The sequence below is a fragment of the Atractosteus spatula genome, chromosome 9 (genome assembly GCF_055471065.1).
Source record: "Atractosteus spatula isolate fAtrSpa1 chromosome 9, fAtrSpa1.hap1, whole genome shotgun sequence".
NCBI lineage: Eukaryota > Metazoa > Chordata > Actinopteri > Semionotiformes > Lepisosteidae > Atractosteus > Atractosteus spatula.
The window spans coordinates 39009373-39020449 of record NC_142714.1 but is presented as its reverse complement, the minus strand read 5'-3'; the positions used below and the strand labels follow the sequence as shown (position 1 = coordinate 39020449).

Below are 11077 nucleotides of genomic sequence, written 5' to 3'. Positions count from 1 at the left end.
CTTTTCCTGGTGAAATAAATCTTGAAACACCATGAAATTGCTCATAATATTGCCGACAATAAACTGAAAAGCGTATATTAGAAAAATTGCTTCCAATTAATCACCAGCAATTACTGACGGCAAGTGTTGCTTACCAGTAATTGCCAAGTATAAAAACCAGCTAAAAAGAGACAGATAAATCTGTCTTGGGTTGGCTAGCTGTAATTTTTTCCCTGCTAGACTGAAGTTTTTTTCAAGGTTGTAACCAACTCAGAATGTGAGACTGGGATGGGAGATAGCAAGCTTGGTGGCTTTTAGAATACCAGGCAGATTTCTTCCTGGGTTGACATTTTGTCTTCTGTATTATTAGCCAAACCTTCAGTAAAGGCATTGATCGGGCATTGTTCTGTTTATGAAATGGTTTTACACACCCTTTCTAATGTCGTTTTCTTTTCTTGTTTGAATCGGAGTTTTCGTTGACCTTATTGTAATCATTGAATTAATCTCCAGATTTTTTTCAAAAATCCTGTCTTACAAGATGCATTTGTTTTAAAGAACATTTTGAAAATTGCAGAAGATGAACCTTTTTATTCACATAGTTACGCTAATGCAGTGAGAGTTCATGTGGAAAGATGCCATTGACCCTCCACGAACTGAAACTGATGCCTTACTTTTGCAGCAGCTGCAGTTCACAATATTTTCAAAGCGATACAAAACATCTTTTAATATTATTTTAAGAAATACTTGCAGGGAAATGTTTGCAAAGTTGTTCCTTATTTGAGGAGTTTTTGGAGATCAGTTTGAATTAAAATTAATTGAAAAGGGGTTGTGGTGGAACTCGCTGATATTGCAGAATAACAAAATACGCCACTGGAGTGTAATGAAGTGTGCTGAGAGAAGATTATAAAAAATAAGAAACTTTACAAACTAGGAGAAAATTTGGCCCATCTAGTTCATTTGGTTGCTAGTAGCTAATTGATCTGAGCATCTCATTTCTTTCTTGAAAGAAGCTGATTTATCACCTTCAATAACATTGCCGGCTGGGTAGCTTTTTCCAGACTCCTTCAATAATTTACATAAAAGGTGCTTCCAGCTCCTGGTTTTAAACGTACTTGCATGTAGTTTCCACTTGTGTCCTCTGCTTTGTTTCTTGCTGTTTGTTCTGAAGAGCTCTGCTGGGCATTACAGTTACATCTTCTCACCACCAGAGGGCACCTCAAGTACTGATTCCTGGCTCGGCTACGCAGCAGAGGCGCAGACTATGCAGGTGGCTGTAGCCAATCACTGACTGACTAGTGTACAAAGGGCTCCACTCCTCCCCTTCTCAGCTCCATATAAACTCTGCTCTCATTTCTTCTGATGCTCAGCATTGTATACCTCTAGTTTGAGCTATGGACCTTTACTTACCTGTTTTTTTTTTTTTTTTGCTGTTCTTGCTGAGGTACCCTGCTTATCTTACTTCCTTTTCCTGTTCTGTTTCAGTCCTTGTTCTTTTTCTGGTTCTTCTTTTTAAGTTATTTCCCCTGGTTACTCCTTGTGTCCTTTTGGGCCTTTCTGGTTCTTGAATTTGGCTTGTTTCTGGACTTTGTTTGCAAACTCTGTATTATACTGTAGCTTCTTTTAGTGATCCCTGTTGGCAGGACCCATTTCCCCTGCTTACTTGAGCTGTCTAGGCAGCCTTTACACTGGATGCACTTAACCTAAGAAACATTATGAACACGAACTTGAGATCTGGTTAATTGTGATTGCTTGTGTGGACGATAGTTTTTTTTTATAATACAGCCTTTTCTTAAATGTTCACAGGATGTTAATCAATGACATGGCTCCATAATTTGTTTTAAACTCTGTGCCTTCTGTTTACAGTCCTCAAGGAAATTCCTCTCAATTTTCAGTTACAGTCTTGCTGTATTATTGAGCTAGAAATAGTTTACTTGGTAAGTAAAGTGAAAGACTTTGTAAGACAAGTAAAAAAGCATTTGTTTGTCACTGTGCCACTGCAAGAATTAAATGTCCATTTTCAAAACATTATTACACTGTGTTGGATAACTATCACACTAACAATCAGTATAAAATGACACTAGTGCTGATGAAGGACAACTAATGGAAGCAATTTAAAATGAAAGAAAAGGCCAGGAATTTTTTTTCACGATGCATTGTTCCTTCTTTAAGTGACATCTACTGGATAAAAACTTGCTTGAAGGGAGAATTATTTGGAATTGTCTTTAAAACACGTGTACCACCCTAGGTTAAAGATGACCTGCTGACTTGTACAATTTCTCTTTAGTGTCACGAATCATGGCCCTGCACTCTAAGATTGCATAACATATGGCAAACCTCTATCACCGTGGACCGAAATCTGATTTTGCAAACTCTTTTTCAATTGTAAAGGATTCTGGGGCTCCTAAGTGGCTCATCCAGTAAACAGCTCCTACCCAGAGAGGATTAGTCCTAAAGTTAAGAATTGTGGCGATCCATAAGTCACTCAGCTATGGTACTAACAGGATTCAGTACCTTCAGCTTCTGGCTGAGTGAAGTCAGCAGGGATGGCCTTCTACTCAGCAGTGCATTGCAAATGTAAAGCATGTCTGTCTGTGGAGGAAAGGGATAAAGAATCCACATGGAATCCACACACACACACAAGCTTTTAAATTTAAGGTAGGTACCAATGGTAACAAACGAGAAACTTAAACTTTAAAAAAGTGGGCACATTTCTCCCAAACAATTATTTTTAATCTCAAGCAGGAGAGAACACAAATGAAACTGGACACGTCTTTAGGGCACAGAACAAAACTTCTTAAGAAAAAGAAATGAGGGCGTTTGGAAGAAAGTGCCTTGCCGCCCTGTGGACACTGAAATCCTTCTAAAGGCAGCTTGATGAGGTTCTTGGATCAATACAGTGCTAGAAACCAAAAGAGCAAGAGTTTCTTCCTTTTTGACATCTTTTGGAGACTCAGCTGTATTTCCAATTGTTTAGCACTATACAGAGGAACAATGTGGAGATGACCTGCTATTTTTGGTTTATATAATAAAAATAATAGGCCATCACAGTGTTACAGTGGTTAGCATTGCTACCTCCTAGTGCTGGGGCTCCGAGTTCAATTTTAGAACTGGGGTGGTATCTGTATCGCAAAACATACTGGTAGGTTAATTAGCTTCTGGGAAAATTGGCCCTGGTGTAACTTTGTGCGTTTTTGTGTCTGTCTGCCCTGCAATAGGCTGGCATCCTGTGTAGAGTGTATCCTGCCTTGAACCCATTGCTTGCTGAGACAGGGTCTGGTTCCCCTGCACCCCTGAATTGGAAGAAGCAGTTAGAAAATGGATGGATGGATAAAATAATATAAGAAATCTCAGTATCTTGATTCAGCTTCTTTAAAGGGGGGAAGTGAGAGTGTTACAATTAGTCCACTGCAATAAATCCTCAAAGGCACTGCATATCAACCCAGCAGAGTTCTTCTGAATGCACACTGAAACCAGAAGTGCAGCAGTACAGCAAGCAAGACTTCAGGATTCCACAGGTCCAGGTACAAAAGACCACAACTTGTGCTTGCCACACCTTCTTATATTGGGAGGTAAAATTAATATCATAATTAGATACTTATTACACCTCCTTTGCCTACCTGGAAATGTAGTTTCCTCCTGGAAGCAGGGTAGAGGAAAGGCCAGCACTATAGGGCTATAGTGGGTAGAAAAAACAATCTTGGCCCAATATACACCTCATCTATGACTTTGCACACAACTGCATCACACAATTGTGTACACAATTAGTACACAATGTACTATTCAGAATAATTATGAACCTTATAAACCAAATTAAAATCAAAAGCAACATAATTAGAAACAGCTGGCGAACAGATACGACATCAAGTGTGTCAATGTCAGAAATGTATAAAAGTTCTAAGGCACAAGAGATGCAAATATTGAAATAAATAAGAAAGATGAAGGAAATTAAAGCATATGAAAACCTACCACAAAGTTATAGATAACCATGGTAGGGGGGATGAATTGGCCTGAACTTGTTAGTAGGGCATGGAGACTAAAATATTAAGACAGAAAAACAACTGGAAGATTGAAGAAAACAAAACTTTAACTTAAGACAAAAATGAAAAGCTTTAAACAACACCATATCAAACACTTAAAGAAAATATGCAGAAACATTAAAATGATTGTGGATTGCAAAAGGACAAGGAAAAATAATGCTACATTATCCTTACTAAGCAGAACCAATTGCTGTTAAACTTACAGCATCAAAAAATAAACTCCATAAAACTGTAAAATACTTCTGATTCCCAAAATGTGAGCAGAGCATTACATTTCAATTTATTTGACCCTTCAAAACAAATCACAATAAAATCTTACACCATTCTGAAGGCAGCGTTCAAAAGCTCATTTTTATTTTTATATTTATTCCATAAACATTATTACAAAACTCAGCAAGTTACCAATATTACATTATCACCATACAGGCTTGATCACAAATATTTAAAACCTTTGCAACGATTACAACAAAAACAAAATAATACTAGAATAATTTACATGAAAATCTATAAAACAGCAAAGAGTTCACAAATTTGTTTTTTTTTTCCATTCTTTTTCTTTTTTTTTATTACACGATAGCACTACACTCTCACAAGATCGGTCTTATTACAAAACTTCCAACAAAAATTGTATTGATTTTTTTTTGTCGTTTGTATTTTGGTTTTTAAAACCAGAAACTTGTCATTATACATCCTTTTACTGGCCCTTTGAGGCTCAAAAAAGGGTTCCCACACGCACACTCACAAATACTTCACAGCACTTTCTAAGAAAAATATACACTTACAAAATATGTTACAAATTGGCACACTGAAAAATATACAAGATTTTGTAAGATGTCAAGAGTTCATTAGGAATCCCTCTGGAAACAACTCTAGACAATATTTATAAAGCTCAATTTTTTTAACGAAAAAGGCAAAAGTAATCCCAATTAATGTCAAAACCATGGTGTAAGTACATCAAACATAACATGACATTATATTGTACATTCTTAAAAAGGGCACAGAGAGTATTGTTTTTGATGTGTTTTGTTTTTGTCTCTGGGAAAAGTGCTTTTCTCTAGCACCATTAAGAAGCAGCAGCCCAACAGTGGTACATGTTACAAAAGTTCGCCTTGGAAAAGTACATTCAGTTTACAGGAGGAGTCAGAAGAAAAGCAGCCCATGGTCAGCAGTGCAGACAGGTCCCTGCCGCATCAGCTGTTGGATTTTCCCGGTCTCAGTTTAAGCCAGCTGGAATGGTAAATAAGGAGAAACATTAAACCTTTCATGATGTACCACATAAAACTTGCTCATCATGAAGCAGAGATGCGTTTTATGCTCTCCTTGTGTTCACGCGGATTTCCTCCCACAGCCCAAAGACATACTGGTACAGTAAGTGAACTGACTTTAGGGGAAAAATGGCTCTGGTGTGGGTGTGTGCTCTGTGATGGACTGTACCATACCAATCCCACTGGGTGAAGATCTCAAGGCCATCTTAAGACATGCTGGAGAGACTCTAGCTTTTGAGTGTCTAGAATGTCTTGTGGATGAAAACAGATGTCTGGGTTTTCCCTATTTGATATGCTTTTGTCACAGTCCTGACCAAGACAAGTGGACTGAAGATGGATGGATACTGTAGATGGATGGAAGACAAAATGAAGGGCAAATTTATTTTGAAAAAATGTATAACCATACCAGCAACTAGGGATCAAGAGAACCATCTGGAGTGCCACTATGAAATAAGTGCACAGGTTTGTGTGAAAAGACTGTGAAAGGAAAAAATCTCAAAGATATTTCAAGTAGGACTGTAATTTCTACCAACAAAGCTAGATATAGTATCTGTTTAATGTATAATGATAAAGATCTGTAATTGAATCTCTGCTTTCTGGTGTCCAAATAGTTACTAAAACCCAGACCATAGTGCTAGAATACAGACAAATACTAAGAAAAATATTCACTGTCTTAGTAGAATGCCCTAGCCCTGGAAGGCTACAGTGAATCTCTAAACATCACCACCTCTTTAACACCTGAGAACAATGCTGAATCTGTTCAGTTTAACAAGAAATTACTTATAATTCATTATACAAAGAGCTCAGTGGGAATGATAAGCAGAAGACTGTGTGACCCTAGAGGGCCAGTGTTAAGATGGTATTTGGCATCCTGCAATTCCCAGGAACACCGATGTCTGCAGTTCAATTTTAGTGCTTTAATGCATTGTAAATCAGTTCTTAATCAGGATGGAGTACTTAATTGCAGACATACAGAGGCAGCAGGTAGCGAGTGTCCGATACATTTACTGTTATTTAAAAGGTTGGATTTATAACTTGTACAACTGTATTGCACAAAGGGCTTATTTGTTCAATTTCTGAGAATGAGAGAATAAGTCAGACTGTCAGCTATGTGTACTAGGGTGCATTCTCTTGTATTACCAAGGTCTCAGGTTTAGACCACAATATTTTATTTATGGTAATGATTTTGACATCTGAGAGATTCAAAGATGTTATGTCTTTTCATATTATTTGATGAATATTTATTCATGAATAAATGGCATAATATAAACATTTTTATACAGAATTCTGTTTTCAATGTATATGCATTTTTTAGTACACTTAATGTACCCATTTAACCACTTAAACAGGTAGTGGTTTTCAGATTTCAGCCAATTACTTACACAGTTACCATAGATCAAAACTGAAGAATCTTTATATTTTTGAAATAATTTTGACAATACCCAGACACAAAACATTTTATTAAATACCTATGATGGCCAATCTTGCATCAGGGGTGTTCTGAAATAGATATTGCAAGTTTTGAACTTATTTGAGAATTGCAGTAGTATGACTCCAAATATAAAGCCCAACATTTTATAGAATTCAGACATTATGCTCACAAAACCAAAATCTCATACTGTATTTCATTTCATTTAGCTATGTTATAAGATTAGAAATGAAGCAGAGGGATGATGCCAAAGAAATTGTACAATGCCTTTCAAATGTTTCAGACACTTGCAGTTTTCACATTTTGTTCCTTTTAAAGCTAGTAGCACTAGATGCTTCGAAGTGGCAATTAATATTTGTTATATATACAACCTACACCACACATTCAAAGTAAAAAAAAGAAAATGATAATTAACATGAAAGAAAAATGGAAAGGTCATGATTATATAAGTATTCAAACACATTGCTGTGGCAAATCTACATTAATTTAAGAGCACAGAATTTCCTTAACAAACCGCACAATTAGTTGAATGGCCTCAAGGGCAATAATAGGTGTTCATATTTTTTCACAATATATACACTCGTCTCTGCAAGGTTCCTTAGTCAGGTAGTGAATTTCAAGCAAGAATTCAACCTTGCTCATAAAAAAGGACCTTTAAAAACAAATCAGAGATTAAGCTGTAGAAAAACACAGATCAGGAGAAAGGTTTAAAAAATAATTAAAAAAAAACACTGAATATCTTTTTGAGCACTATGAATTTAATAATTAAGACGTGGAATGAGTATCATACCACTCAGAAATTGCCAAGATCTGTCTGTCCCTCCTAACTGAACAGCTGGGCAAGGAAGAAACTGGTTAAGGATTTATGGCAATAATGGGCCAATGGTGACTACAGAGTACGGAGTTAAATGGCTGAAATGGGAATATTCAAATCTCTGCATAAAGGTGGCCTGTAAAAAAACCCTCTGAAATCCTACATAGGGTTTGCAACAAACATTGAAGTGATACTGCAAATACAGTGCCTTGCGAAAGTATTCGGCCCCCTTGAACTTTTCAACCTTTTGCCACATTTCAGGCTTCAAACATAAAGATATAAATTTTTTATTTTATGTGAAGAATCACCAACAAGTGGGACACAATTGTGAAGTGGAACGAAATCTATTGGATTTTTGAAACTTTTTTAACTAATAAAAAAATGAAAAGTGGGGCGTGCAAAATTATTCGGCCCCTTTACTTTCAGTGCAGCAAACTCACTCCAGAAGTTCAGCGAGGATCTCTGAATGATCCAATGTTGTCCTAAATGACTGATGGTGATAAATAGAATCCACCTGTGTGTAATCAAGTCTCTGTATAAATGCACCTGCTCTGTGATAGTCTCAAGGTTCTGTTGAAAGCGCAGAGAGCATCATGAAGACCAAGGAACACACCAGGCAGGTCCGTAATACTGTTGTGGAGAAGTTTAAAGCCGGATTTGGATACAAAAAGATTTCCCAAGCTTCAAACATCCCAAGGAGCACTGTGCAAGCGATCATCTTGAAATGGAAGGAGTATCAGACCACTGCAAATCTACCAAGACCTGGCCGTCCCTCTAAACTTTCAGCTCAGACAAGGAGAAGACTGATCAGAGATGCAGCCAAGAGGCCCATGATCACTCTGGATGAACTGCAGAGAACTACAGCTGAGGTGGGAGAGTCTGTCCACAGGACAACAATCAGTCTTACACTGCACAAATCTGGCCTTTATGGAAGAGTGGCAAGAAGAAAGCCATTTCTCAAAGATATCCATAAAAAGTCTCGTCTAAAGTTTGCCACAAGCCACCTGGGAGACACCCCAAACATGTGGAAGAAGGTGCTCTGGTCAGATGAAACCAAAATCGAACTTTTTGGCCACAATGCAAAACGATATGTTTGGCGTAAAAGCAACACAGCTCATCACCCTCAACACACCATCCCCACTGTCAAACATGGTGGTGGCAGCATCATGGTTTGGGCCTGCTTTTCTTCAGCAGGGACAGGGAAGATGGTTAAAATTGAGGGGAAGATGGATGCAGCCAAATACAGGACCATTCTGGATGAAAACCTGTTGGAGTCTGCAAAAGACCTGAAACTGGGACGGAGATTTATCTTCCAACAAGACAATGATCCCAAACATACAGCAAAATCTACAAAGGAATGGTTCACAAATAAACGTATCCAGGTGTTTGAATGGCCAAGTCAAAGTCCAGACCTGAATCCAATCGAGAATCTGTGGAAAGAGCTGAAAACTGCTGTTCACAAACGCTCTCCATCCAACCTCACTGAGCTCGAGCTGTTTTGCAAGGAAGAATGGGCAAGAATTTCAGTCTCTCGATGTGCAAAACTGATAGAGACATACCCCAAGCGACTTGCAGCTGTAATCGCAGCAAAAGGTGGCTCTACAAAGTATTAACGCAAGGGGGCCGAATAATTTTGCACGCCCCACTTTTCATTTTTTTATTAGTTAAAAAAGTTTCAAAAATCCAATAGATTTCGTTCCACTTCACAATTGTGTCCCACTTGTTGGTGATTCTTCACATAAAATAAAAAATTTATATCTTTATGTTTGAAGCCTGAAATGTGGCAAAAGGTTGAAAAGTTCAAGGGGGCCGAATACTTTCGCAAGGCACTGTAAGTGAAAAAAGACTTTGTGGTCAGGCAAGACAAACTTTCAAGGGCTGAAATGGGAGAAAATGTGTATGATTCAAAGCAGGCCTGTATAGCATAGTAGCAGGAAGGAAGCCATTACTGACAAAATACATCTTAAATACTGGATGAAGTTTGGAAAAGGTTATTTAAGTGACACTGCAGATGTGGCAAAATTGCAGCATTTTGTTCTAACTGCAAAGTGTTACATCTGCTGCAAACCCAACACAGTACTGTACATCACTCAGTCAACACCATCATTACTGTCAAGCATGGAGGTAGCTTGGTTATGTTTCTCATCAGAAGGGACAGGGAAGCTCGTCAAGATTGACGTCAACATAGACGAGTACACTCATCCCTCATTAAATAAGCACTTTACTTACGAGTACTCACTAAAACGAGAGATACATGTACATAACCATCTATGAATTGGCTTCATTATTCTGCTCTCCTCCCCACTGATAGCTGATGTGTGGTGAGCGTTCTGGCGCACTTTGGCTGCCGTCACATCATCCAGGTGGGCCTTCCCATTGGTGGTGGTCGAGGGGAGTCCCCATTACCTGCAAAGCACTTTGAGTGGAGTGTCCAGAAAAGCGCTATATAAGTGTAAGCAATTATTATTATGATTATTATAACTACTTCTGTTCTATGTTCTACAAAGTTAACTTCCTCCGCTAATATGAGCTCCAAGCGTTTCTTCCATTTTTATTTTTGTTCCTCTCAGATGTTGTCATCTTAACTATCTTAACAGAAACTGTAAGTATATTATACTATCAATGGTGTAGAATAATTAATATCTAATTAATAAAAATAATATTGTTTCACATATAATATACAATAAAATGTTTTATTTTGATGTACTATGAATGCACAATATCAATGTATCCAGACAGCTTGATGCTCTATATTACTTTTACAGTTATGGCTTTCTGTCTTTGCACAAGATTTATTAACTAAGGTAAAAATTTTTGTTTAGTCAGAAATTTTGATTAGTTCATGTCATTTTTATTGTTCATGTGTACTGTAGAGATTATGGAAATGTTATATTATTTCTCCACTGGTTCATAATAATAATAATAATAAACTTTATTTTATATAGCGCCTTTAAAGGTGGCTTCTCAAAGCGCTTTACAGGATGACAACAACAATAAATAAGAATACACAAGATAAAACACAATTACAATATATAGAGGAGACCGTGGGTGGTGGTACTAGGAAAAGCAGAGGGGTGAAGAATGGAACCAGTTAAGTAAAGGCTTTTCTGAAGAAGAGGGTTTTGAGTCTGGATTTGAAGGAGTTTAGAGAAGGTGACTCTCTGATATCCTTGGGGAGAGAGTTCCAGAGCTTGGGGGCATAACAGGAGAAGGCCCTGTCACCCATACAATGTAGACGGGCTTGGGGGATAGTAAGGAGAGCAGAATTAGAAGAGCGAAGGTTGCGAGGTGGGGAGTAGGGCGATAATAGTTCAGACAGGTACTGAGTTCCCAAGCCATGCAGAGCCTTATAGGTGAGCATGAGGATTTTAAAGTCTACACGATATTTGACCGGAAGCCAGTGCAAGGACTCCAGGATAGGAGTAATGTGAACACTTGCACTAGACCTGGTCAGGATTCTGACTGCTGAATTTTGGACATACTGCAGTTTGTTCAGAGTAGATTTAGATACCCCAGTGAGTATAGCATTACAGTTGTCAATTCGAGAGAATAC

At 37.8% G+C, this 11077-nt stretch overlaps 1 protein-coding gene across 1 annotated transcript in view; it reads right to left on the bottom strand.

The window, feature by feature from the left end:
- Positions 1 to 4352: 4352 nt before the first annotated feature.
- Positions 4353 to 11077, bottom strand: part of LOC148828550 (neurite extension and migration factor-like) — a 51052-nt gene continuing 44327 nt past the window's right edge. The window contains exon 3 of the transcript XR_016091536.1: positions 4353 to 5243. The gene's annotated coding sequence lies outside the window, so the exon portion shown is untranslated. The remainder of the gene's footprint in view (positions 5244 to 11077) is intronic.